The sequence below is a fragment of the Perca fluviatilis genome, chromosome 15 (genome assembly GCF_010015445.1).
Source record: "Perca fluviatilis chromosome 15, GENO_Pfluv_1.0, whole genome shotgun sequence".
Lineage (NCBI taxonomy): Eukaryota > Metazoa > Chordata > Actinopteri > Perciformes > Percidae > Perca > Perca fluviatilis.
The window spans coordinates 33,582,499-33,610,486 of record NC_053126.1 but is presented as its reverse complement, the minus strand read 5'-3'; the positions used below and the strand labels follow the sequence as shown (position 1 = coordinate 33,610,486).

At 40.6% G+C, this 27,988-nt stretch overlaps 7 non-coding genes across 7 annotated transcripts; 6 read left to right on the top strand and 1 right to left on the bottom strand.

Moving 5' to 3' along the window:
* Positions 1 to 3,042: 3,042 nt before the first annotated feature.
* Positions 3,043 to 3,114, top strand: trnap-agg. Its single transcript has one exon. It is a non-coding gene; the product is annotated as a tRNA-Pro (tRNA).
* A 1,306-nt stretch (positions 3,115 to 4,420) lies between these two features.
* On the top strand, positions 4,421 to 4,492 carry trnap-agg. The gene has a single exon. It is a non-coding gene; the product is annotated as a tRNA-Pro (tRNA).
* Positions 4,493 to 5,799: 1,307 nt separating this feature from the next.
* On the top strand, positions 5,800 to 5,871 carry trnap-agg. The gene has a single exon. It is a non-coding gene; the product is annotated as a tRNA-Pro (tRNA).
* Positions 5,872 to 7,303: 1,432 nt separating this feature from the next.
* On the top strand, positions 7,304 to 7,375 carry trnap-agg. Its single transcript has one exon. It is a non-coding gene; the product is annotated as a tRNA-Pro (tRNA).
* A 1,099-nt stretch (positions 7,376 to 8,474) lies between these two features.
* On the top strand, positions 8,475 to 8,546 carry trnap-agg. Its single transcript has one exon. It is a non-coding gene; the product is annotated as a tRNA-Pro (tRNA).
* Positions 8,547 to 13,001: 4,455 nt separating this feature from the next.
* Positions 13,002 to 13,073, top strand: trnap-agg. The gene has a single exon. It is a non-coding gene; the product is annotated as a tRNA-Pro (tRNA).
* Positions 13,074 to 15,107: 2,034 nt separating this feature from the next.
* trnap-cgg lies at positions 15,108 to 15,179 on the bottom strand. The gene has a single exon. It is a non-coding gene; the product is annotated as a tRNA-Pro (tRNA).
* Between the last annotated feature and the right edge of the window lie 12,809 nt (positions 15,180 to 27,988).

Genomic DNA, 27,988 nt, shown 5'->3' with positions numbered 1-27,988 from the left:
TAAGTCACAGTTACACACTAAGCTTTTTCATTACGATTCTGCTGTCACTTTTGACTGAAATATTCAAGTTCGAAATTTGGTAAAACGTTGGCATCAAAATTAATCACAAAACTGAATCTGGCAGTGGAGCCATGGAGCCCTTACCAAACAAACTACTTGACTATTGCCTTTCAAGTCAGTGACAGATCGGAGCCGCATTTCCTTGATTGAAAATTGCTAAAAGACTGTTTTACGTGGCTCGTTGGTCTAGGGTTATGATTCTCTCCACATTCTAAATTTGAAATTGGCACTAGTGTCATGTCCACCCAGATGGTGGAAACCAGGCTTTTTTGTTCAGGCACAAAGTAGAGAATAAGTAATAGGCATTGAAGCCAATAAACTTTTCTAATTTAATCCAGAAACTGAAGACTTTGTTCTCAGCAGTCGATTTGCATTTGAACCTATCTGGCCTTGGAAGGTCCTCGAAATCGGTCAGTAACAGATCGGAGCCACTTTTCCTTGATTGAAAATTGCTAAAAGACTGTTTTAGCGGGCTCGTTGGTCTAGAAGGGTATGATTCTCAACACATTCTAAATTTGAAGTTGGCACTAGTGTCAAGTCCACCCAGATGGTGGAAACCAGGCTATTTTGTTCACGCACAAAGTAGAGAATTGGTAATAGGCAATGAAGCCAATAAACTCTTTCTAATTTAATCCAGAAACTGAAGACTTTGTTCTCAGCAGTCGATTTGCATTTGAACCTATCTGGCCTTGGAAGGTCCTGGAATCCCCTCAGTGAGAGATCGGAGCTGCATTTCCTTGATTGAAAATTGCTAAAAGACTGTTTTATGTGGCTCGTTGGTCTAGGGGTATGATTCTCTAAGAGGTCGGGTTCAACCGGACACCCCAAGGACAAAATCGTTTCGCCACATTCTAAATTTGAAGTTGGCACTAGTGTCTAGTCCACCAGATGGTGGAAATCAGGCTTTTTGTTCACGCACAGAAGAGAATTGGTAATAGGCAATGAAGTTGACGTTCAACGCAAGTATCCCTCTCGCTAGAAAGCTTATATGAGTTTATTAAGTCACAGTTACACACTAAGCTTTTTCATTACGATTCTGCTGTCACTTTTGACTGAAATATTCAAGTTCGAAATTTGGTAAAACGGCATCAAAATTAATCACAAAACTGAATCTGGCAGTGAAGCCATGGAGCCCTTACCAAACAAACTACTTGACTATTGCCTTTCAAGTCAGTGACAGATCGGAGCCGCATTTCCTTGATTGAAAATTGCTAAAAGACTGTTTTACGTGGCTCGTTGGTCTAGGGTTATGATTCTCTCCACATTCTAAATTTGAAGTTGGCACTAGTGTCTAGTCCACCAGATGGTGGAAACCAGGCTTTTTGTTCACGCACAAAGTAGAGAATTGGTAATAGGCAATGAAGATGCCAAAAGAAATATTAATCACATAGCTTTTATATTCTTGCACTTAAAATATAAGAATTTGGTAAAACTGGATCAAAAATAAAAACTGAATCTGGCAGTGGAGCATGGAGCCCTTACAAACAAACTAAGGCATTTCCTTGATTGAAAATTGCTAAAAGACTGTTTTAATGGCTCGTTGGTTAGGGTTATGATTCTCTACACATTCTAAATTGAAGTTCTATTCATTCCACAATGGTAAACCAGGCTTTTTGTTAAATAAAATTTAAAGGCAATGAAGCCAATAAACTCTTTCTAATTTAATCCAGAAACTGAAGACTTTGTTCTCAGCAGTCGATTTGCATTTGAACCTATCTGGCCTTGGAAGGTCCTCGAATCCTCAGTAACAGATCGGAGCTACATTTCCTTGATTGAAAATTGCTAAAAGACTGTTTTACGTGGCTCGTTGGTCTAGGGTTATGATTCTCACCACATTCTAAATTTGAAGTTGGCACTAGTGTCATGTCCACCCAGATGGTGGAAACCAGGCTATTTTGTTCACGCACAAAGTAGAGAATTGGTAATAGGCAATGAAGCCAATAAACTCTTTCTAATTTAATCCAGAAACTGAAGACTTTGTTCTCAGCAGTCGATTTGCATTTGAACCTATCTGGCCTTGGAAGGTCCTCGAATCCCCAGTAGAGATCGGAGCTGCACTTCCTTGATTGAAAATTGCTAAAAGACTATTTTATCGTGCTCGTTGGTCTAGGGTTATGATTCTCACCACATTCTAAATTTGAAGTTGGCACTAGTGTCATGTCCACCCAGATGGTGGAAACCAGGCTATTTTGTTCATGCACAAAGTAGAGAATTGTTACAAAGTGAAGCCAATAAACTCTTTCAAATTTAATCCAGAAACTGAAGACTTTGTTCTCAGCAGTCGATTTTGCATTTGAACCTATCTGGCCTTGGAAGGTCCTCGAACTCGTCAGTAACAGACCGAGCCGCATTTCCTTGATTGAAAATTGCTAAAAGACTGTTTTACGTGGCTCGTTGGTCTAGGGTTATGATTCTCACCACATTCTAAATTTGAAGTTGGCACTAGTGTCATGTCCACCCAGATGGTGGAAACCAGGCTATTTTGTTCACGCACAAAGTAGAGAATTGGTAATAGGCAATGAAGCCAATAAACTCTTTCTAATTTAATCCAGAAACTGAAGACTTTGTTCTCAGCAGTCGATTTGCATTTGAACCTATCTGGCCTTGGAAGGTCCTCGAATCCCGTCAGTAACAGATCGGAGCCACTTTTCCTTGATTGAAAATTGCTAAAAGACTGTTTTACGTGGCTCGTTGGTCTAGGGGTATGATTCTCAACACATTCTAAATTTGAAGTTGGCACTAGTGTCAAGTCCACCCAGATGGTGGAAACCAGGCTATTTTGTTCACGCACAAAGTAGAGAATTGGTAATAGGCAATGAAGCCAATAAACTCTTTCTAATTTAATCCAGAAACTGAAGACTTTGTTCTCAGCAGTCGATTTGCATTTGAACCTATCTGGCCTTGGAAGGTCCTGGAATCCCCTCAGTGAGAGATCGGAGCTGCATTTCCTTGATTGAAAATTGCTAAAAGACTGTTTTACGTGGCTCGTTGGTCTAGGGGTATGATTCTCGCTTAGGGTGCGAGAGGTCCCGGGTTCAAATCCCGGACGAGCCCCAAGGACAAAATCTGGTTGTCGCCACATTCTAAATTTGAAGTTGGCACTAGTGTCTAGTCCACCAGATGGTGGAAATCAGGCTTTTTTGTTCACGCACAAAGTAGAGAATTGGTAATAGGCAATGAAGTTGGCGTTCACGCACGAAGTATCCCTCTCGCTAGAAAGCTTATATGAGTTTATTAAGTCACAGTTACACACTAAGCTTTTTCATTACGATTCTGCTGTCACTTTTGACTGAAATATTCAAGTTCGAAATTTGGTAAAACGTTGGCATCAAAATTAATCACAAAACTGAATCTGGCAGTGGAGCCATGGAGCCCTTACCAAACAAACTACTTGACTATTGCCTTTCAAGTCAGTGACAGATCGGAGCCGCATTTCCTTGATTGAAAATTGCTAAAAGACTGTTTTACGTGGCTCGTTGGTCTAGGGTTATGATTCTCTCCACATTCTAAATTTGAAATTGGCACTAGTGTCATGTCCACCCAGATGGTGGAAACCAGGCTTTTTTGTTCAGGCACAAAGTAGAGAATAAGTAATAGGCATTGAAGCCAATAAACTTTTTCTAATTTAATCCAGAAACTGAAGACTTTGTTCTCAGCAGTCGATTTGCATTTGAACCTATCTGGCCTTGGAAGGTCCTCGAACTCATCAGTAACAGATCGGAGCCACTTTTCCTTGATTGAAAATTGCTAAAAGACTGTTTTACGTGGCTCGTTGGTCTAGGGGTATGATTCTCAACACATTCTAAATTTGAAGTTGGCACTAGTGTCAAGTCCACCCAGATGGTGGAAACCAGGCTATTTTGTTCACGCACAAAGTAGAGAATTGGTAATAGGCAATGAAGCCAATAAACTCTTTCTAATTTAATCCAGAAACTGAAGACTTTGTTCTCAGCAGTCGATTTGCATTTGAACCTATCTGGCCTTGGAAGGTCCTCGAATCCCGTCAGTAACAGATCGGAGCCACTTTTCCTTGATTGAAAATTGCTAAAAGACTGTTTTACGTGGCTCGTTGGTCTAGGGTTATGATTCTCAACACATTCTAAATTTGAAGTTGGCACTAGTGTCAAGTCCACCCAGATGGTGGAAACCAGGCTATTTTGTTCACGCACAAAGTAGAGAATTGGTAATAGGCAATGAAGCCAATAAACTCTTTCTAATTTAATCCAGAAACTGAAGACTTTGTTCTCAGCAGTCGATTTGCATTTGAACCTATCTGGCCTTGGAAGGTCCTGGAATCCCCTCAGTGAGAGATCGGAGCTGCATTTCCTTGATTGAAAATTGCTAAAAGACTGTTTTACGTGGCTCGTTGGTCTAGGGGTATGATTCTCGCTTAGGGTGCGAGAGGTCCTGGGTTCAAATCCCGGACGAGCCCCAAGGACAAAATCTGGTTGTCGCCACATTCTAAATTTGAAGTTGGCACTAGTGTCTAGTCCACCAGATGGTGGAAATCAGGCTTTTTTGTTCACGCACAAAGTAGAGAATTGGTAATAGGCAATGAAGTTGGCGTTCACGCACGAAGTATCCCTCTCGCTAGAAAGCTTATATGAGTTTATTAAGTCACAGTTACACACTAAGCTTTTTCATTACGATTCTGCTGTCACTTTTGACTGAAATATTCAAGTTCGAAATTTGGTAAAACGTTGGCATCAAAATTAATCACAAAACTGAATCTGGCAGTGGAGCCATGGAGCCCTTACCAAACAAACTACTTGACTATTGCCTTTCAAGTCAGTGACAGATCGGAGCCGCATTTCCTTGATTGAAAATTGCTAAAAGACTGTTTTACGTGGCTCGTTGGTCTAGGGTTATGATTCTCTCCACATTCTAAATTTGAAATTGGCACTAGTGTCATGTCCACCCAGATGGTGGAAACCAGGCTTTTTTGTTCAGGCACAAAGTAGAGAATAAGTAATAGGCATTGAAGCCAATAAACTTTTTCTAATTTAATCCAGAAACTGAAGACTTTGTTCTCAGCAGTCGATTTGCATTTGAACCTATCTGGCCTTGGAAGGTCCTCGAATCCCGTCAGTAACAGATCGGAGCCACTTTTCCTTGATTGAAAATTGCTAAAAGACTGTTTTACGTGGCTCGTTGGTCTAGGGGTATGATTCTCAACACATTCTAAATTTGAAGTTGGCACTAGTGTCAAGTCCACCCAGATGGTGGAAACCAGGCTATTTTGTTCACGCACAAAGTAGAGAATTGGTAATAGGCAATGAAGCCAATAAACTCTTTCTAATTTAATCCAGAAACTGAAGACTTTGTTCTCAGCAGTCGATTTGCATTTGAACCTATCTGGCCTTGGAAGGTCCTCGAATCCCGTCAGTAACAGATCGGAGCCACTTTTCCTTGATTGAAAATTGCTAAAAGACTGTTTTACGTGGCTCGTTGGTCTAGGGTTATGATTCTCACCACATTCTAAATTTGAAGTTGGCACTAGTGTCATGTGCACCCAGATGGTGGAAACCAGGCTATTTTGTTCACGCACAAAGTAGAGAATTGGTAATAGGCAATGAAGCCAATAAACTCTTTCTAATTTAATCCAGAAACTGAAGACTTTGTTCTCAGCAGTCGATTTGCATTTGAACCTATCTGGCCTTGGAAGGTCCTGGAATCCCCTCAGTGAGAGATCGGAGCTGCATTTCCTTGATTGAAAATTGCTAAAAGACTGTTTTACGTGGCTCGTTGGTCTAGGGGTATGATTCTCGCTTAGGGTGCGAGAGGTCCCGGGTTCAAATCCCGGACGAGCCCCAAGGACAAAATCTGGTTGTCGCCACATTCTAAATTTGAAGTTGGCACTAGTGTCTAGTCCACCAGATGGTGGAAACCAGGCTTTTTTGTTCACGCACAAAGTAGAGAATTGGTAATAGGCAATGAAGTTGGCGTTCACGCACAAAGTATCCCTCTCGCTAGAAAGCTTATATGAGTTTATTAAGTCACAGTTACACACTAAGCTTTTTCATTACGATTCTGCTGTCACTTTTGACTGAAATATTCAAGTTCGAAATTTGGTAAAACGTTGGCATCAAAATTAATCACAAAACTGAATCTGGCAGTGGAGCCATGGAGCCCTTACCAAACAAACTACTTGACTATTGCCTTTCAAGTCAGTGACAGATCGGAGCCGTGATTTCCTTGATTGAAAATTGCTAAAAGACTGTTTTACGTGGCTCGTTGGTCTAGGGTTATGATTCTCTACACATTCTAAATTTGAAATTGGCACTAGTGTCTATGTCCACCCAGATGGTGGAAACCAGGCTTTTGTTCACGCACAAAGTAGAGAGTAATTGGTAATTGAGCAATGAAGTTACGTTCACAATATCCTCTCGCTAAAGCTATATGAGTTTATTAAGTCACAGTTAAACACTAAGCTTTTTCATTAATGATTCTGCTGTACATTTTGACTGAAATATTCAAGTTCGAAATTTGGTAAAACGTTGGCATCAAAATTAATCACAAAACTGAATCTGGCAGTGGTGCCATGGAGCCCTTACCAAACAAACTACTTGACTATTGCCTTTCAAGTCAGTGACAGATCGGGACAGATTTCCTTGATTGAAAATTGCTAAAAGACTGTTTTACGTGGCTCGTTGGTCTAGGGTTATGATTCTCTCAACACATTCTAAATTTGAAGTTGGCACTAGTGTCATGTCCACCCAGATGGTGGAAACCAGGCTATTTTGTTCACGCACAAAGTAGAGAATTGGTAATAGGCAATGGAAGCCAATAAACTCTTTCTAATTTAATCCAGAAACTGAAGACTTTGTTCTCAGCAGTCGATTTGCATTTGAACCTATCTGGCCTTGGAAGGTCCTCGAATCCGGTCAGTAAGAGATCCGGAGCCACTTTTCCTTGATTGAAAATTGCTAAAAGACTATTTTACGTGGCTCGTTGGTCTAGGGTATATGATTCTCACCACATTCTAAATTTGAAGTTGGCACTAGTGTCATGTGCACCCAGATGGTGGAAACCAGGCTATTTTGTTCACGCACAAAGTAGAGAATTGGTAATAGGCAATGAAGCCAATAAACTCTTTCTAATTTAATCCAGAAACTGAAGACTTTGTTCTCAGCAGTCGATTTGCATTTGAACCTATCTGGCCTTGGAAGGTCCTGGAATCCCCTCAGTGAGAGATCGGAGCTGCATTTCCTTGATTGAAAATTGCTAAAAGACTGTTTTACGTGGCTCGTTGGTCTAGGGGTATGATTCTCGCTTAGGGTGCGAGAGGTCCCGGGTTCAAATCCCGGACGAGCCCCAAGGACAAAATCTGGTTGTCGCCACATTCTAAATTTGAAGTTGGCACTAGTGTCTAGTCCACCAGATGGTGGAAATCAGGCTTTTTTGTTCACGCACAAAGTAGAGAATTGGTAATAGGCAATGAAGTTGGCGTTCACGCACGAAGTATCCCTCTCGCTAGAAAGCTTATATGAGTTTATTAAGTCACAGTTACACACTAAGCTTTTTCATTACGATTCTGCTGTCACTTTTGACTGAAATATTCAAGTTCGAAATTTGGTAAAACGTTGGCATCAAAATTAATCACAAAACTGAATCTGGCAGTGGAGCCATGGAGCCCTTACCAAACAAACTACTTGACTATTGCCTTTCAAGTCAGTGACAGATCGGAGCCGCATTTCCTTGATTGAAAATTGCTAAAAGACTGTTTTACGTGGCTCGTTGGTCTAGGGTTATGATTCTCTCCACATTCTAAATTTGAAATTGGCACTAGTGTCATGTCCACCCAGATGGTGGAAACCAGGCTTTTTGTTCAGCACAAAGTAAGAATAAGTAAGGAGAAATAAAGTTATCAGCAATTAGAAACTATGACTTTATTAAGTCACAGTTACACACTAAGCTTTTCATTAATGATTCTGCTGTCACTTTGAACTGAAATATTCAAGTTCAAATTTGAAAAGTTGGCATCAAAAGTAATCACAAAACTGAATCTGGCAATGAGCCATGGAGCTCCTACAAAAAACTACTTGACTATTGCCTTCAGTAACAGATCAGAGCCACCTTTCCCTTGATTGAAAATTGCTAAAAGACTGTTTTACCGTGGCTCGTTGGTCTAGGGTTATGATTCTCAACACATTCTAAATTTGAAGTTGGCACTAGTGTCAAGTCCACCCAGATGGTGGAAACCAGGCTATTTTGTTCACGCACAAAGTAGAGAATTGGTAATAGGCAATGAAGCCAATAAACTCTTTCTAATTTAATCCAGAAACTGAAGACTTTGTTCTCAGCAGTCGATTTGCATTTGAACCTATCTGGCCTTGGAAGGTCCTGGAATCCCCTCAGTGAGAGATCGGAGCTGCATTTCCTTGATTGAAAATTGCTAAAAGACTGTTTTACGTGGCTCGTTGGTCTAGGGGTATGATTCTCGCTTAGGGTGCGAGAGGTCCCGGGTTCAAATCCCGGACGAGCCCCAAGGACAAAATCTGGTTGTCGCCACATTCTAAATTTGAAGTTGGCACTAGTGTCATGTCCACCCAGATGGTGGAAACCAGGCTTTTTTGTTCACGCACAAAGTAGAGAATTGGTAATAGGCAATGAAGTTGGCGTTCACGCACGAAGTATCCCTCTCGCTAGAAAGCTTATATGAGTTTATTAAGTCACAGTTACACACTAAGCTTTTTCATTACGATTCTGCTGTCACTTTTGACTGAAATATTCAAGTTCAAAATTTGGTAAAACGTTGGCATCAAAATTAATCACAAAACTGAATCTGGCAGTGGAGCCATGGAGCCCTTACCAAACAAACTACTTGACTATTGCATTTCAAGTCAGTGACAGATCGGAGCCGCATTTCCTTGATTGAAAATTGCTAAAAGACTGTTTTACGTGGCTCGTTGGTCTAGGGTTATGATTCTCTCCACATTCTAAATTTGAAGTTGGCACTAGTGTCTTGTCCACCAGATGGTGGAAAACCAGGCTTTTGTTCAGGGACAAAGTAGAGAATTGGTAATAGGCAATGAAGTTGGAATATTGCAAAAGCTTATATAGTTTATTAAGTCACAGTTACATAACTAAGCTTTTCATTACGATTCTGCTGTCACTTTTGACTGAAATATTCAAGTTCGAAATTTGGTAAAAGTCTGATCAAAATTAATAAAAACTGAATCTGGCAATGGAGCCATGGAGCCCTTACCAAACAAACTACTTGACTATTGCCTCTTCAAGTCAGTGACAGATCGGAGCCGCTTTCCCTTGATTGAAAATTGCTAAAAGACTGTTTTACGTGGCTCGTTGGTCTAGGGGTTAGATTCTCTCCACATTCTAAATTTGAAGTTGGCACTAGTGTCATGTCCACCCAGATGGTGGAAACCAGGCTATTTTGTTCACGAAAGCAAAGTAGAGAATTGGTAATAGGCAATGAAGCCAATAAACTCTTTCTAATTTAATCCAGAAACTGAAGACTTTGTTCTCAGCAGTCGATTTGCATTTGAACCTATCTGGCCTTGGAAGGTCCTCGAATCCCGGTCAGTGACAGATCGGAGCTACATTTCCTTGATTGAAAATTGCTAAAAGACTATTTTAACGTAGCTCGTTGGTCTAGGGTTATGATTCTCAACACATTCTAAATTTGAAGTTGGCACTAGTGTCATGTGCACCCAGATGGTGGAAACCAGGCTATTTTGTTCATGGACAAAGTAGAGAATTGGTAATAGGCAATGAAGCCAATAAACTCTTTCTAATTTAATCCAGAAACTGAAGACTTTGTTCTCAGCAGTCGATTTGCATTTGAACCTATCTGGCCTTGGAAGGTCCTGGAATCCCCTCAGTGAGAGATCGGAGCTGCATTTCCTTGATTGAAAATTGCTAAAAAGATGTTTTACGTGGCTCGTTGGTTTAGGGGTATGATTCTCGCTTAGGGTGCGAGAGGTCCCGGTTCAAATCCCGGACGAGCCCCAAGGACAAAATCTGGTTGTCGCCACATTCTAAATTTGAAGTTGGCACTAGTGTCTAGTCCACCAGATGGTGGAAACCAGGCTTTTTGTTCACGCCAAAGTAAGAATTGGTAATAGGCAATGAAGTTGACGTTCACGCACAGTATCCCTCTCCTAGAAAGCTTATATGAGTTTATTAAGTCACAGTTACACACTAAGCTTTTTCATTATGAATCTGCTGTCACTTTTGACTGAAATATTCAAGTTCGAAATTTGGTAAAACGTTGGCATCAAAATTAATCACAAAACTGAATCTGGCAGTGGAGCCATGGAGCCCTTACCAAACAAACTACTTGACTATTGCCTTTCAAGTCAGTGACAGATCGGAGCCGCATTTCCTTGATTGAAAATTGCTAAAAAAATGTTTTACGTGGCTCGTTGGTCTAGGGTTATGATTCTCTCCACATTCTAAATTTGAAGTTGGCACTAGTGTCTAGTCCACCCAGATGGTGGAAACCAGGCTTTTGTTCACGCACAAAGTAGAGAATTGGTAATAGGCAATGAAGTTCTTACATATCTCTAGAAAGCTTATATGAGTTTATTAAGTCACAGTTACACACTAAGCTTTTTTCATTACGATTCTGCTGTCACTTTTGACTGAAATATTCAAGTTCAAATTTGGTAAAACGTTGCATCAAAATTAATCACAAAACTGAATCTGGCAATGGAGCCATGGAGCCCTTACCAAACAAACTACTTGACTATTGCCTTTCAAGTCAGTGACAGATCGGAGCCGCATTTCCTTGATTGAAAATTGCTAAAAGACTGTTTTACGTGGCTCGTTGGTCTAGGGTTATGATTCTCTCCACATTCTAAATTTGAAGTTGGCACTAGTGTCATGTCCACCCAGATGGTGGAAACCAGGCTATTTTGTTCATGCACAAAGTAGAGAATTGGTAATAGGCAATGAAGCCAATAAACTCTTTCTAATTTAATCCAGAAACTGAAGACTTTGTTCTCAGCAGTCGATTTGCATTTGAACCTATCTGGCCTTGGAAGGTCCTGGAATCCCCTCAGTGAGAGATCGGAGCTGCATTTCCTTGATTGAAAATTGCTAAAAGACTGTTTTATGTGGCTCGTTGGTCTAGGGGTATGATTCTCGCATGGTAACGAACCCAAGGAAAAATCTGGTGTCGCCACATTCTAAATTTGAAGTTGGCACTAGTGTCATGTCCACCCAGATGGTGGAAACCAGGCTTTTTGTTCACGCACAAAGTAGAGAATTGGTAATAGGCAATGAAGCTAGCGTCACGCACATATCCCTCGCTAAAAGCATATGAGTTTATTAAGTCACAGTTACACACTAAGCTTTTCATTACGATTCTGCTGTCACTTTTGACTGAAATATTCAAGTTCAAAATTTGGTAAAACGTTGGCATCAAAATTAATCACAAAACTGAATCTGGCAGTGGTGCCATGGAGCCCTTACCAAACAAACTACTTGACTATTGCCTTTCAAGTCAGTGACAGATCGGAGCCGCATTTCCTTGATTGAAAATTGCTAAAAGACTGTTTTACGTGGCTCGTTGGTCTAGGGTTATGATTCTCTCCACATTCTAAATTTGAAGTTGGCACTAGTGTCTAGTCCACCAGATGGTGGAAACCAGGCTTTTTTGTTCACGCACAAAGTAGAGAATTGGTAATAGGCAATGAAGTTGGCGTTCACGCACGAAGTATCCCTCTCGCTAGAAAGCTTATATGAGTTTATTAAGTCACAGTTACACACTAAGCTTTTTCATTACGATTCTGCTGTCACTTTTGACTGAAATATTCAAGTTCGAAATTTGGTAAAACGTTGGCATCAAAAGTAATCACAAAACTGAATCTGGCAATGTAGCCATGGAGCCCTTACCAAACAAACTACTTGACTATTGCCTTTCAAGTCAGTGACAGATCGGAGCCGCATTTCCTTGATTGAAAATTTCTAAAAGACTGTTTTACGTGGCTCGTTGGTCTAGGGTTATGATTCTCTCCACATTCTAAATTTGAAGTTGGCACTAGTGTCATGTCCACCCAGATGGTGGAAACCAGGCTATTTTGTTCACGCACAAAGTAGAGAATTGGTAATAGGCAATGAAGCCAATAAACTCTTTCTAATTTAATCCAGAAACTGAAGACTTTGTTCTCAGCAGTCGATTTGCATTTGAACCTATCTGGCCTTGGAAGGTCCTGGAATCCCCTCAGTGAGAGACCGGAGCTGCATTTCCTTGATTGAAAATTGCTAAAAGACTATTTTACGTAGCTCGTTGGTCTAGGGTTATGATTCTCACCACATTCTAAATTTGAAGTTGGCACTAGTGTCTAGTCCACCCAGATGGTGGAAACCAGGCTTTTTGTTCACGACAAAGTAGAGAATTGGTAATAGGCAATGAAGTGTCAATACTACTCTTCTCAGAAAGCTTATATATTTATAATCACAGTTAACACTAGCTTTTCATTACATTCTGTGCACTTGACTGAAATATTCAAGTTCGAAATTTGGTAAAACGTTGGCATCAAAATTAATCACAAAACTGAATCTGGCAGTGGAGCCATGGAGCCCTTACCAAACAAACTACTTGACTATTGCCTTTCAAGTCAGTGACAGATCGGAGCCGCATTTCCTTGATTGAAAATTGCTAAAAGACTGTTTTACGTGGCTCGTTGGTCTAGGGTTATGATTCTCACCACATTCTAAATTTGAAGTTGGCACTAGTGTCATGTGCACCCAGATGGTGGAAACCAGGCTATTTTGTTCACGCACAAAGTAGAGAATTGGTAATAGGCAATGAAGCCAATAAACTCTTTCTAATTTAATCCAGAAACTGAAGACTTTGTTCTCAGCAGTCGATTTGCATTTGAACCTATCTGGCCTTGGAAGGTCCTGGAATCCCCTCAGTGAGAGATCGGAGCTGCATTTCCTTGATTGAAAATTGCTAAAAGACTGTTTTACGTGGCTCGTTGGTCTAGGGGTATGATTCTCGCTTAGGGTGCGAGAGGTCCCGGGTTCAAATCCCGGACGAGCCCCAAGGACAAAATCTGGTTGTCGCCACATTCTAAATTTGAAGTTGGCACTAGTGTCTAGTCCACCAGATGGTGGAAACCAGGCTTTTTTGTTCACGCACAAAGTAGAGAATTGGTAATAGGCAATGAAGTTGGCGTTCACGCACGAAGTATCCCTCTCGCTAGAAAGCTTATATGAGTTTATTAAGTCACAGTTACACACTAAGCTTTTTCATTACGATTCTGCTGTCACTTTTGACTGAAATATTCAAGTTCGAAATTTGGTAAAACGTTGGCATCAAAAGTAATCACAAAACTGAATCTGGCAGTGGAGCCATGGAGCCCTTACCAAACAAACTACTTGACTATTGCCTTTCAAGTCAGTGACAGATCGGAGCCGCATTTCCTTGATTGAAAATTGCTAAAAGACTGTTTTACGTGGCTCGTTGGTCTAGGGTTATGATTCTCTCCACATTCTAAATTTGAAGTTGGCACTAGTGTCATGTCCACCCAGATGGTGGAAACCAGGCTATTTTGTTCACGCACAAAGTAGAGAATTGGTAATAGGCAATGAAGCCAATAAACTCTTTCTAATTTAATCCAGAAACTGAAGACTTTGTTCTCAGCAGTCGATTTGCATTTGAACCTATCTGGCCTTGGAAGGTCCTCGAATCCCGTCAGTGAGAGATCGGAGCCGCATTTCCTTGATTGAAAATTGCTAAAAGACTGTTTTACGTGGCTCGTTGGTCTAGGGTATGATTCTCGCATAGGGTGCGAGAGGTCCTGGGTTCAAATCCCGGACGAGCCCCAAAGACAAAATCTGCTGCTTTGATGGCATTGAACAAAATGGCCTGGTTTCCACCATCTGGGTGGACTTGACACTAGATTAACCAACTGGGAATTTAGAATGTGAATTTGAGGCGATCATACCTAGACCAACAAACCCGTGCAAAACAGTCTTTTAGCAATTTTCAATCAAGGAAATCGCGGCTCCGATCTAATCACTGATTTGAAAGGCAATGAAGATCAAATTAGTTTGTTTGGCGAGGCTCTATCGCTGGCTCCACTGCCAGATTCGAAGCACGGCGATTTTTAGGTAGCGTTTCCCATTTCAAACTTGACAGCAGGGTATCATAATGAAAAACTTTAGTGTGTAGCACTGGCGACATAAACTCATGCCAGCTTTCTACGGCGAGAATCTGCACGCTGGAGCTCAGCTGCGTTGCCTGGCATTTCATCTGTATTTACCCAGAAGGGTTAGGGGAGTTACGGGGCTTTCCAAAGGTAGATAGGTTCAAATGCAAATCAGAGCTATGAAGCAGTCTTTGTTTCTGGATTAAATTAGGAAAAGTTTATTGGCTTCATTGCCTATTACCAATTCTCTACTTTGTGCGTGAACAAAATAGCCTGGTTTCCACCATCTGGGTGGACTTGACACTAGTGCCAACTTCAAATTTAGAATGTGGTGAGAATCATACCCCTAGACCAACGAGCCACGTAAAACAGTCTTTTAGCAATTTTCAATCAAGGAAATGCGGCTCCGATCTGTCACTGACTTGAAAGGCAATAGTCAAGTAGTTTGTTTGGCAAGGGCTCTATCCATGGCTCCACTGCCAGATTCAGCTTTGTGATTACTTTTGATGCCAACGTTTTACCAAATTTCGAACTTGAATATTTCAGTCAAAAGTGACAGCAGAATCGTAATGAAAAAGCTTAGTGTGTAACTGTGACTTAATAAACTCATATAAGCTTTCTAGCGAGAATCATACGCCTAGACACAGCTGCACGTTACTTACCTGGCATTTCATCTTAATTGCAAGAAGGGTTAGGGGATTCTAGGGCTTTCCAAGGCCAGATAGGTTCAAATGCATATCGACTGCTGAGAACAAAGTCTTCAGTTTCTGGATTAAATTAGGAAAAGTTTATTGGCTTCTTTTCCTATTACCAATTCTCTACTTTGTGCGTGAACAAAATAGCCAGGTTTCCGGCATCTGGGTGGACTTGACACTAGTGCCAACTTCCAATTTAGAATGTGGTGACACCCAGATTTTGTCCTTAGGGTTCGTCCGGGATTTGAACCCGGGACCTCTCGCACCCGAAGCGAGAATCATACCCCTAGACCAACGAGCCACATAAATCAGTATTTTAGCAATTTTCAATCAAGGAAATGCAGCTCCGATCTGTCACTGAGCGGATTCCAGGACCTTCCAAGTCCAGATAGGTTCAAATGCAAATCGACTGCTGAGAACAAAGTCTTCAGTTTCTGGATTAAATTAGAAAAAGTTTATTGGCTTCATTGCCTATTACCAATTCTCTACTTTGTGCGTGAACAAAATAGCCTGGTTTCCACCATCTGGGTGGACTTGACACTAGTGCCAACTTCAAATTTAGAATGTGGTGAGAATCATACCCCTAGACCAACAAGCCACGTAAAACAGTCTTTTAGCAATTTTCAATCAAGGAAATGCGGCTCCGATCTGTCACTGATTTGAAAGGCAATAGTCAAGTAGTTTGTTTGGCAAGGGCTCTATCCATGGCTCCACTGCCAGATTCAGCTTTGTGATTACTTTTGATGCCAACGTTTTGCCAAATTTCAAAACTGACAGCAGAATCATAATGAAAAAGCTTAGTGTGTAACTGTGACTTAATAAACTCATATAAGCTTTCTAGCGAGAATCATACGCCTAGACTGAGCTGCACGTTACTTACCTGGCATTTCATCTTAATTGCAAGAAGGGTTAGGGGATTCCAGGGCTTTCCAAGGCCAGATAGGTTCAAATGCATATCGACTACTGAGAACAAAGTCTTCAGTTTCTGGATTAAATTAGAAAAGTTTATTGGCTTCATTGCCTATTACCAATTCTCTACTTTGTGCGTGAACAAAATAGCCTGGTTTCCACCATGACATGGCACCACCAAAGACAGGAGAGAGGAAGTCATATACATATGCGTCACGACCAACTCAGACAAGTGGTGTGGCAGTTGGAAGTGTGCCATAGCTAACACAGGCTCAGATTGGGGAAATGTGGGATGTGAACCATATGATACAATGCACCTTACGATAACACGTAGGGACCTGAAATCCAGACTGAGTGTCGGGAGAAAGCAGGAAGGACGATGCCAGGAACGGAAATGTAATACTATATATGTGACGTTGAAGGATCCAAAACCAGAGGATGCAGGGACTTATGTTATGGGATTGTATGCTGAAGGGAAAGATCCGTTAGGACAGTTCATCATTTGAGTCACAGACCCATGGAGTAATAGTACACTGTCCACATCCATTACTGTCCAGGTTGACACAATGAACACAGGTATGGGTGTCCTGAAAGACTCTAAAGGGCCATTAGTAAAATATTTGAACCTAGAGAACTTTACCATTGAGGAAAGGTTGGAGATGGAAACTGGTTTCACACAGGTAACACGTGGCTCAAAATGATGAAATATACTGCTAGAACGCATAAAATGTCTGACTGTGTTATCTGTGCTAAAGCAAGACTTCATTTGGGGACAATGCCATTCCCACTCTCACCGGTGGACGACCCTATTGGTTATAATTGTATGTTAAGTCTTTACAGTGATGTGACCATGGAAAGTGATGTCTGCAGGACCCTGTCTCTCCTGTATCCCAGAGTGCGTGCAATACAACCGCCTCCAGGAGTGGTCGCCTACCCTGGTAACTATACTTGCATCACACAATCCAACAGCTCTACCATGAATGTGGGACACCTACCTGAGAAGTTTTGTATGTACACCTACAGGTTTAACCGTATGGCACTAGACATGTTGTTGGCAGAAAAAGGGGGTGTGTGCCACGTGTTTGGAGATGCTTGTTGTACATATATTCCCAATAATACTGCCCCAGATGGTAGCATCACTAGAGCCTTGGAGGGGTTGACCTCTCTAGCCAATGAACTAGCAGAGAACTCGGGTGTGAAAACATTATCACCAGTTGGCTGGAGGACGTTTTTGGCAAATACAAAGCAATTGTGCTCTCCATGCTTATGTCCGTGGCAGTGTTTCTGGGCATATTGGTGTGTTGTGGATGCTGTTGCATCCCTTGTTGTCGCACTCTGGTGAACAGATGGATTGATGTGGCTCTGACCAAAAAAGATCCCCAGAAAGATGCTCCTTCAGCGTACTCCATGCCCCTGTTGGGGATGGAGGACGGTGATGAGACTGATTCAGACAATGAAGGAAGTGAATCACCAATGTAATGCTATGCTATATTAACCTTGCTTCTTCTTCCCCTAGTGCGGCCAATTGTTTACCAGTTTGAGGGCCATATAATCCTAAACTTAGTAGTATTCACACCTGAGGTGTGAAAAGGGGGATCTGTAAGAAATAAAAATAATCAGTCAAGCTGGCTGTGCTGTCTGAAGATACAAATTATAGTGGAATAGTATTGTGTGTTTAGTGTGTTTAGTGGAAGAGCACTGTGACATCTTAGTCAGGCAAAATGAGAAAAGGATACTGTTGTACGTGCAGAAAGCAGCACTGTATGACGGTGGTCAGAAAGCAACAAGAGTACAGCAACGAAGTTAATATCAGTTTGATATCAGTTTGACCATGAAAGTAAGTTACTTCTCAATCTGTGACGGACAACAGTGGCGCACTGTTCTTTCTGACCATCAGCATAGCTAAAGTCTGTCTAACAACTGATGAAGAGCGCGTGTGCCAAAAGACTGGGACCAGTCTGTGCACCAACCAGGGGAAGCGAAGTCTAAACCACGGTACTCCTCCAACTTTTAATAAACAAATCAAAATGCTCTTAGAGACTGATATATGAATACATGTATAAGCCAGAAAATTCAGTCTGATGAGAGAAGCCTGTGTGCCTGCTCAACTCAGACCCGTGTGCACTTTTATGCTCTTATAATTTTACTTAAATAAATACTTGTTAAACTTTTAAGTCCTCTCCTTGTCTACTTAGTGGATTTTAACATGCATACAAGCTAAAGTCAATACGCTACAAGCTAAGAACAAAACCATGGAGGATAAACTTATGGATTTAGAAGCCAGATCTCGTTTAAACAATCTACGTCTTGTGAACTTGCCAGAGGGCGCTGAAGGTGGGGACATATGTGCCTTTTTAGAGAAATGGATCCCGAGGCGTTGGGAAAGGAGGGGCTACAGTCCTCTATTATTTTGGAAATAGCACACAGAATCGGACCAAAGAACGACAACACATCACGCCCGAGAACCGTGATAATGAGGTTTCACAACTATAAGGTCAAGCAGGCAGTTTTTACCGCTGCACGGGAGAAAAAGGAGGCTTATTACGAAGACCAACAGGTCCGTTTCTACCCAGATTTGGCTACGGGGATTGCCCAGCTGAGGAAGAAGTTCGACCCAGTTCGCGCGGAATTACGTAAACTGGGTATTCGCCATGGAGTGTCTCATCCCGCGACCCTGATGGTGACTCACGAGGGCAAAACTTATTCTTTTAAAACCCCTGCTGAGGCACACGTTTTTCTCAGGAGAATCCAGGAACACTTACATGAAGAAGAGGCAGGAACACAAGATGATAGAGCCAATTAATGTGGTATGTGATTTGTTGTAGGTAGGACACAAATGACCATGACAAGGCCTTTTTTATTTTATTTATTTTATTTCACTTAATAACTGACACGTAGTTATTTTGTACTAAAGTTTGAAGCTATATATTTACAAAAGTGTATTATATAGCATGACTGTGTACTTCTATTCAACAGTGATCATAAGATGTCACATTATTATGAGACAAATTAAGATGTTATTGCTGTACAACAAGCCGAGTGTTAAACGAAGTGAGCAGGAGTTATAAGTTAATACTTGTTAGAGTGTAGCAGCGGCAGTAGGAATTGGAGTAGGTTGGAACAAGAGAGTGTTTTGATCGATCCTCACTGGTGTGTAGCAATAACGGGAGACCAACAGCAGGGGGGGGATACCCTCTTGAGTGGGGGAAGGGAGAGGGAGGTTATGTTAGTTCAGAGTGTTGGATGTTTGTTCTAACATCCCAATTTGTTAAGCCTACGTATAAGCAAGGATAGTTTTACATTGCAAAGCAACCTGGTAAATTTTTCATTTTTTTTTCTTTTCCATAAGTTATGTCTCAAGAAGTGAATCTTAATTTTATTTCATGGAACTGCAGAGGTCTGCAACGTCTTCAAAAGATTATGAATAAGCTGAAAGAAATGAATGCTAAAATTGTACTGTTGCAAGAAACTCATCTCATTGATAATAGTATAAGGGTGAGAAGGAGGTGGAAGGGCACTGTGTATGCGTCATCGTTTACATCTCAAGCTAGAGGGGTTATGACACTAATTCGTGAGTCGGTTCCATTTAAAATAAAAAGTATTATTAAAGATAAAAGGGGAAGATTTCTAATACTTCAAGGACTTTTGTTATCAGAAATGCTAAATATGGGGACTTCCGGTTTTGCCACGTAGTGGAGAGACGCATGGTGTTAGTGCTACGACTAAAATTTCAACACATTTGGGGCTTTTTAGCTATTTTTGTGCTACTGTTGATATTTGTTAACATTTTATGTTCCTGATGAGTAAAGTTACGCGAGCAGGTTGGAAAAATCAATCCTCAATCCAAGGCGCCTATTTCTGGGCATGAAAGCGGCAAGATGTCGAACAACGCCACAAGCCCGCTAACGACCGACACACTGGTGAGCGAACTTGATAAACTAAGGAGAATCATGACTGGTGAACTCACCGCGCTGCTGAATTCGTCATTGGAGTCAATTCACTCATCCATTGCTTCTATTGGGTCTACCCTGGCGACTCAAGTGACTACAATCACTGATATGGAAACTAGCTTATCCGACCACAGCGACAGGATTACACATCTCGAACAGGAGGTCTCTACTCTTCAGTAGAAGTTGGTGTCGGTGACGGAGGGGAATGTCGCTTTAAGAGCTAACGTGGAAGATCTCGTTTCTCGGTCCAAATGGCAGAATATCCGTGTGGTGGGTCTTCTGGAGGATATTGAGGGTAAAGATGCCAGGACGTTTTATGACAGAATTATTCTCCGAGGTTGCAGGCAACGCTCTTCCCTCCCCACCAGAGCTTGATCGCGCCTATCGGAGCTTACGGCCCAAACCGCACCAAGGTCAAAATCCCCGTCCGATTATAGTGAGATTCCATCGCTACGTGGAGAAGGAGGCTGTGCTCAAATTCGCGAAATCGTCAAAAGAAATTACTTTCAAGGGACACAGAATCAAGTTCTATGAGGACTTTTGCGTTTCGGTGGTTAATAGGAGAGCTGCTTTCAACAACATCAAGGGCCTGTTGTATAAACGCGGTGTTCACTTTGGCATGATCTACCCGGCCAGACTTCGTGTGTCATACAACAATACGGAGCACTATTTTGACTCTCCTGAGGCTGCAGAAAAATTCTACCACCAAAACTTTGCTGAGTAACTTTAGAAATGGCTTTGATGACAAGGAGATGCATATATCTTTCTCCCTCTCTCTCTCACAAATGCTTTAATGCAATAGACACATTTTTTCTTTTTGTCTCCTTCATGGAGCAATATGTATGGGTGCATGCATATGTATGTATGTACCGGCAGGCACACTTCACTTTTATTAATTAATATATATTATTATTCTTATTATTTATTGTCCCTTTTTTATGTTGGGAGGGGGGGGTTGAGTGCTTGTATGTCATAGATAATCTTTAAATATTCGTCCTTGTCAGTTTTACAGCCAATAGCTTCGTTATGCGCACTCGTTCTGCACATTTGCTGAACTGCACCCAGTTCACTCTCTTTCTGGAGTGAATTCTCTTATTAGTGTTAAATTCTTTATGTTTGTTGGAGTCAACTCCACTACACAATCGGTTGTGATAACCTTTTTCTGGCAACTCACCATGTCTAAGTGGACGAGTATCAGAAGGAATTTTATTGTATTTTTGAAGATATTTGTGTTTTTGTTCTCTATGTTCTGGGTACGTTCGGGGGTTATGTTTAATGGAGGATTTTTTTGTCTTACTTGGCATTTAATGTTGTCTCTTACATATGCTAACCTTTTAGAGTTTAAAAAAGCATTGTTTTTTTTATTATCTTTTACCCAATTTAGATTATTATGTCCTACTTTGCAGTTTTATGAACAAGCCTCCTGTTAATTCTAAGGGGGGAGGGGTTGGACACAATATTAGATTTATTACATGGAACGTACGTGGGTTGGGTGGCCAAATTAAACGCTCCAGAGTTTTTTCCCATCTAAAATCACTGTCCTCTGATATTATGTTTCTTCAGGAGACACATTTGCGTACATGTGATCATACTAGATTGCGTAAACAATGGGTTGGTCAAGTATTTCATTCTAGTTTTAATAGCAAATCCAGAGGTACTGCAATTCTGATACATAAAAGAGTCATGTTTCTAGCAGAGCACGTACTTTCAGACCCTGATGGACGCTTTGTAATCGTTAGTGGCATTCTTTTTCAAACTCCAGTAGTGTTAGTACTATATGCCCCGAATTGGGATAACCCTATCTTTATGTCTATGCTTTTCTCAAAAATACCAAATCTTGATACTCATCACCTTATTTTTGGAGGGGACCTTAACTGTGTTATTGATAATAATCTTGATAAATCTGCGACTAAATAATCTTCTCTTTCTGCTATGTCCAGGTCTCTAATTTCGCTGACAAATCAAATAGGCTGCATAGATCCCTGGCGCTTTTTTCTTTCTTCTCTGGTGTGCACCATGTTTACTCTCGGATTGATTACTTCTTCCTTGTTAAAGCCCTACTTTCTTCGGTTATTTCTTCAGATTACTCAGCCATTGTTATTTCCGATCATGCCCCGCACATGTTAGATATCTCCTTTTGGCCTTCTTTTAAGAGCCGACCTCAGTGGAAATTCGATGTAGAACTTGCTAGAACTGACTTCTGTGAATTTCTATCCAAAAATATAGATTTTTTCATTGAGACGAACAAATCAGAAACCGTGTCTGCTTCTCTTCTATGGGAGACATTTAAAGCGTTTATTCGTGGCCGAATCATTTCCTTCAGTGCTCACCTAGCCAAGTCTAGAAAATCTCGGCAACAAGAGCTTATCCGTTCAATCTTAGAGGTGGATAGACAGTATTCAAGCGATCCCAAACCTGATCTTAAGTTAAAACGATCAAAGTTACTAACTGAATTTTATTTGCTTTCAACAAATAAAGCAGAATATTTGATTAAAAGAACTAAAGCCACCTATTATGAACATGGGGATAGAGCAGGCCGTCTTCTTGCTTCTCAGCTTAAACATCAGTCAGCATCACGCTATATCACACAGATTTATGATAACCATTCTAATAAGCTCGTTACTGACCCTCAAAAAATTAACTCTGTCTTTTCCTCTTTTTACTCAAGTCTTTATACTTCTCAACCTCCGTCTGATGCTTCCTTAATGGAGTCTTTTCTACAAAATTTAAATATACCCACTATTAATACATTAACAGAGGAGACATTAAATGTTCCTCTCAAGCTAGATGAAATTACCACCTGCATTGGTCTCATGCAGTGTAACAAGGCTCCAGGGCTGGATGGCTTCCCCTTATACTTCTGTAAGAAATTCTCAGCACAGTTATTGTTTGATATGTATGTGGAGTCATTTGAGCAGGGTTTTCTCCCAGCCTCATTAAATCAAGCATTTATTTCCCTTTTATAAAAAAAAATAAAGACCCAACTTTATGTAGTAGCTACTAGCTATAGACCTATTAGTTTATTGAATGCTGACATAAAAATTCTAGCAAAGGTGCTGGCAAAGCGCATCGATGTGTGTCTTCCTGATATTATTTCTGAGGATCAGACCGGCTTTATTAGGGGACGTCAGATGTCATCTAATATCCGGCATTTGTTAAATATACTTTTTAGTCCATCTCTGTCTAAGACTTCTGAAATGATAATCTCTCTTGATGCTGAAAAAGCATTTGACCGTGTGGAATGGAATTATTTATTTACTGTATTAGAAAAGTTTGGGTTTGGGCACAATATTATCTCATGGATTTGTCTCCTATATTCGGCTCCCTCTGCAAGTGTTAAAACTAACTGATAGTTCATCATTCTTTCCTCTCTCCCGTGGGACACGGCAGGGTTGCCCTCTGTCTCCTCTTCTCTTTGCTTTAGCTATCGAGCCACTTTCTATCGCATTAAAAGCATCCTCGTCGATACGCGGGATCCAGAGGGGATGCACAGAACATCGTGTTTCTCTCTATGCGGACGACTTGTTGTTGTATGTACAGGACCCAGTTAGCTGCGTCAACGAGATTATGCACTTGCTCGACACCTTTGGCTCCTTTTCAGGTTACAAATTAAACTTTACCAAAAGTGAATGTTTCCCCATAAATGACGTGGCTAAAAGAATTCCGAAAAGCACCCTTCCTTTTAAGTTTGCTCCTTCAGGGTTTCGATATTTAGGTGTAAACATTTCACACTCTTTCAGTTCTCTCCTTAAGAATAACTTTGGGAGAGTGGAGACCATTAAAATGAATGTTTTGCCACAACTTTTATTTCTCTTCCAGTCTCTCCCTCTTTTTCTACCTAAATCTTTTTTTAAGTGTCTAAATAAAATCATCTCCTCATTTATCTGGGCTGGTAAAATTCCTAAAGTGAATAAAATTATCCTGCAACGAAATAAACATGATGGAGGTCTAGCGCTGCCCAATTTCTAAGATTTTCCTGTGGTGTAATGCGCCGGAGGTAAACTGGTTTACTCTAGAAGCTGCTACTTGTCTTTCTTCTTCTCTTCCTGCACTTGTCTTTGCTCCTTTGTCTATGCGTCCCTCCAATTATACTAGAAATCCTATTGTGCTATCAACTTAAAAATCTGGAAACAATTTTGACAACATTTTCGGTTGGAGTCACTATCTGTTTTAAGTCCTATTTGCAACAATCACTTGTTTTTACCACCAGCTATTGATCACACTTTTAAAAGATGGAAAGATAAGGGGATGGCCTGCTTTTCAGATCTTTTTTTTGATAATTCTTTTGCCACATTCACCAATCTTATGTCCAAATTTAACCTGCACACTACAGGCTTATTCAGGTATTTTCAACTCCGCAATTTTGTTATGACTAACTTCCCTAGTTTCCCTCAATTACCAGAAAAATCTCTGGTTGAGAACTTATTGTCAGCCCCTACAGGTAGTAGTTGTATATCCTCTGTCTACACCATGTTACTCTACTCTAGTACGTCCTCTCTCTCCTGCCTAAAGATGACTGGGTTAGGGTTGCAAAAAATGAGATGCAAATACATTTTTCGGAAGAGCTATGGTCTGAGGCCCTTGCTAGATTTAATTCCACTTCTGTATGTGCTCGGCTAAGCCTGATTCAGCTAAAAGTCTTTCATCAAATTCATTTTACCAAAGCTAAACTCCATAAATTGTTTCCAGAAACAGAGGACTCCTGTATCAGATGCTCATTTTCTCCTGCCGATCACACCCATACATTCTTTAGCTGCCCTAAATTGGCCTCATATTGGTCTTCTTTTTTTGACTTCGTGTCTAGGGCTCTGCACGTTTCTCTATCTCCATGTCCTCTAGTCGCCATCTTTGGTGTGTCTCACTTGTCATCCATCACGAGACAGAAAGCTGAGGTTATTGCTTTTGCTTGTCTTACTGCTAGAAGGTGCATCTTGTTGCATTGGAAGTGTCCAACCCCCCCTCCAACTACCTCTTGGTTAAAAGATCTGATGTCATTAATTTCCCTTGAAAAATTTAAGTATTCAACTCGGGGCTCAACTGATAAATTTTATAAAACCTGGAACCCTATGTTAAATCTTTACAACTCTTTATCTTCACTAGATTCCGACTAAATATATAATGAGTGAGCAATTATTTTATTTTAATTTTTTTTTCATCTAGGTATGTCATACAATTGATAACATACAATTATTGTTTTATTTTATTTTTTATTTTTTTTTAAGATAATCGCTTGTAGAGACTGCCGATATTTTCTATTCCTCCTGGGTGGGGGGCGGGGTTTGTTATGGTGGTTACTCTGTTGCTGTGATTCTTGTTCTTTTTTTCTTTCCTCTTTTAGTTATATGTTGGAAAGGAATGTGTAAAAAGATAAAAGTGCAGACAATGTTTTCTTTTATGCTTCTCTCTTTAATGATTTAATGTTAAATTTTGTCTGTATAATAAAAATTTTATGAAAAAAAGAAATGCTAAATATAACAAATGTTTATGGTCCTAATGTGGATGATAGCAATTTTTATAATAACCTATGTCTTACTCTCTCAACGCTTCCAGGACTTCATATGATAGCCGGGGATTTTAATTGTACATTAAACCCAGAAATGGATAGATCAACTGGGGTTGACAATTCACATAACAACTGTAGGGCTACAATCCATAGGTTTATGAGAGATTTAATTTTTTTAGATATATGGAGAGAGAGAAAACCGAATATTAGAGCTTATTCCTGTCATTCGGGTACTTTTAAGACATACTCTAGAATAGATTTCTTTCTTGTTTCTTCAGAATCGCAATCTAAAATTTCTCACTGCTCTTATGATAATATTGTGATCTCGGATCATGAATCCAAGCTGTTTGGTCTACAGGGATGATAAATTATTAAGAGATCCACCCAGATGGCATTTCCAACATAAATATATAATAATTTTAAATTTTAAAAATGTTATAAATAAAAAAAGACAAAGGAAACTAGATTACAGTTGGAAAATAGAATAAGAGCCCTTCAAACAAAAGTAAATAATTCTGAAAATATTAGTAATTCACAATTGGAGAAAGAATTATTATTATTGAGAGCTGAATATGACAAGCAGTCTGCTTTTAGAGCGGCCTTGAAACAAAAATCGCCAATCACATCAATAATATCAAATGGGCTGACACTGTTGGATCCAATAGAAATTAATAATGCGTTTAAGGGCAATTATGAAGAACTGTATAAAGCACAAACAACTATTAAACTTAAAAATATAAACATCTTTCTAAATAAAATAGATATACCCATTATTTCGGAGGACGATAGAGTTAATTTAAATTCAAAATTTACAATAGAAGAAATTGGACAAGCCATTGACAGCATGAAATCTGGAAAAAGAGCAGGGCCTGATGGCATTCCTATAGATCTGTATAAGAAATTTAAGAATAAACTTTTGATACCTATAGTGGACATGTTTGAAGAAATCTTTCAATCAAATTTTCTTCCCCCTTCATTAAAGTGCCCATATTATGAAAAAAACACTTTTTCTGGGATTTGGGGTGTTCTTTTGTCTCTGGTGCTTCCACACACATACAAACTTTGAAAAAAATCCATCCATGCTGTTTTGAGTGAGAAACGGTTTCTGAATGTGTCCTGCTTTCAGTTTCCTAGTGAGCTGTTCAAAATCGGCCTCGGACTGTGACGTCACAGTCCGAAATGAGCTGGCTAACCACAACCATTAGCTCGTAGCGTTAGCGTTAGCGTTAGCCGGCTAACGCTAACGCTAGCATGCTACGCCGTTCTCAATAGCAAAGCACTGCTACAACACACACAACTACTTACATGTGTGCCCTCATTTAGAAGTCTCCCAGCTAATCCTGCCTTGTAACTGACCAAAGTTGAAGAAACAGCTTTCTTTTACTGTCTCTAGAGTTAGCTAGCTGACATGATCTACATCTGAGCTACTGCGCATGTGCGAGTGCAATCAAAGATAGTACAGAAGAAGAAGATGAAAAGAGGTCTCACTCTGTAGCTAAAACAGAAACCAGATGAAAAGAGGATCTGCAGCAGTGAGAGAGAGCTGTGCAGTACAACAACAATATGGTGTTTTTTGAAAATTAAACCATGTAAACCTATTCTGGTACAACCTTAAAATACAGTTATGAACCTGAAAATGAGCATAATATGGGCGCTTTAAATACAGCCTTGATTACTCTCCTGCCTAAGTCAGGAAAACCTTTAGATAAATGTGAGAATCTAAGACCCATTAGTCTTTTGAATTAGAGCTTAGATCGGGCCCAAAAAACCCTGCCCGAGCGTTGTGCACGTTGTGTCCGAGCCCGGCCCGGCCCGACACATTAACTGGAATTATGAGCCCGAGCCCGATTTCAACCCGACACTTTTTTAATCCGTGGGCCGTTATGACTGACGTTCTCAACTACAATTCAGAGTTGTTTGAACTGCAGAAATCTGTTTAAAATGATCTTAATGAATAATGCAACAGGAGCGAAGCATGTAAACTGCGCTGTTTGTTTATTCAGAATGGAATGGATCGCAAATGGATCTGAATGAAGAAACGTAAAAAAAAAACTCAACGTATTTCTCTGGGAGGGCTTGCCTCGCCCTCAGGGGCAGCCTATGCTTGGAGAAGTAACAAAAGAGGACGTTGAAGGTTGACTATCAAACTGCTTCATGTGTCTGTTCATCATCGACTTCTCCGTTTTATCAGCTGTCATAGGCGAACAGCGTGCCGCACTTAATGCACTCAACAAAGCCGACACATATGTTTTCACTGCCCACGACTTGTTTAAAATGGCTCCATACCTCCGACTTTCCTCCAAACTTGCTCAAAGGTAATTCTCCCGTTTTTCTTTTTTTCTTTACATCCTCAAGCTCCATGTTGCACTTAAGCTCCACAATACAGCCCAGCAGCCCCGGTGTGATGCGTGCGAGAGGAGGAGACTCCGCGCATGACACATGTTGCATTTTGTAACTGTAGTCCAACTTGTGTAACTTTTTGGACACATTTGTTAGGCTACTTTGGCCTAAATATAGCCTATATAGATACTAGTTCTGATTATGGCATAGCTTTCTCCCCACCCAATTAGGCTAAAGTAATGATAAAAAAAAAACACAAATGCTTGATCAAGGGTCCGGCCCGGCCCGGCCCGGCCCGAGGATAGTGGCGGAAAATAACGGCCCGGCCCGGCCCGGCCCGGCCCGAAGTCGGGCCGGGCTCGGGTCGGGCTCGGGCTCGGGCCGAGAATCTAAACTCTATTTTGAATT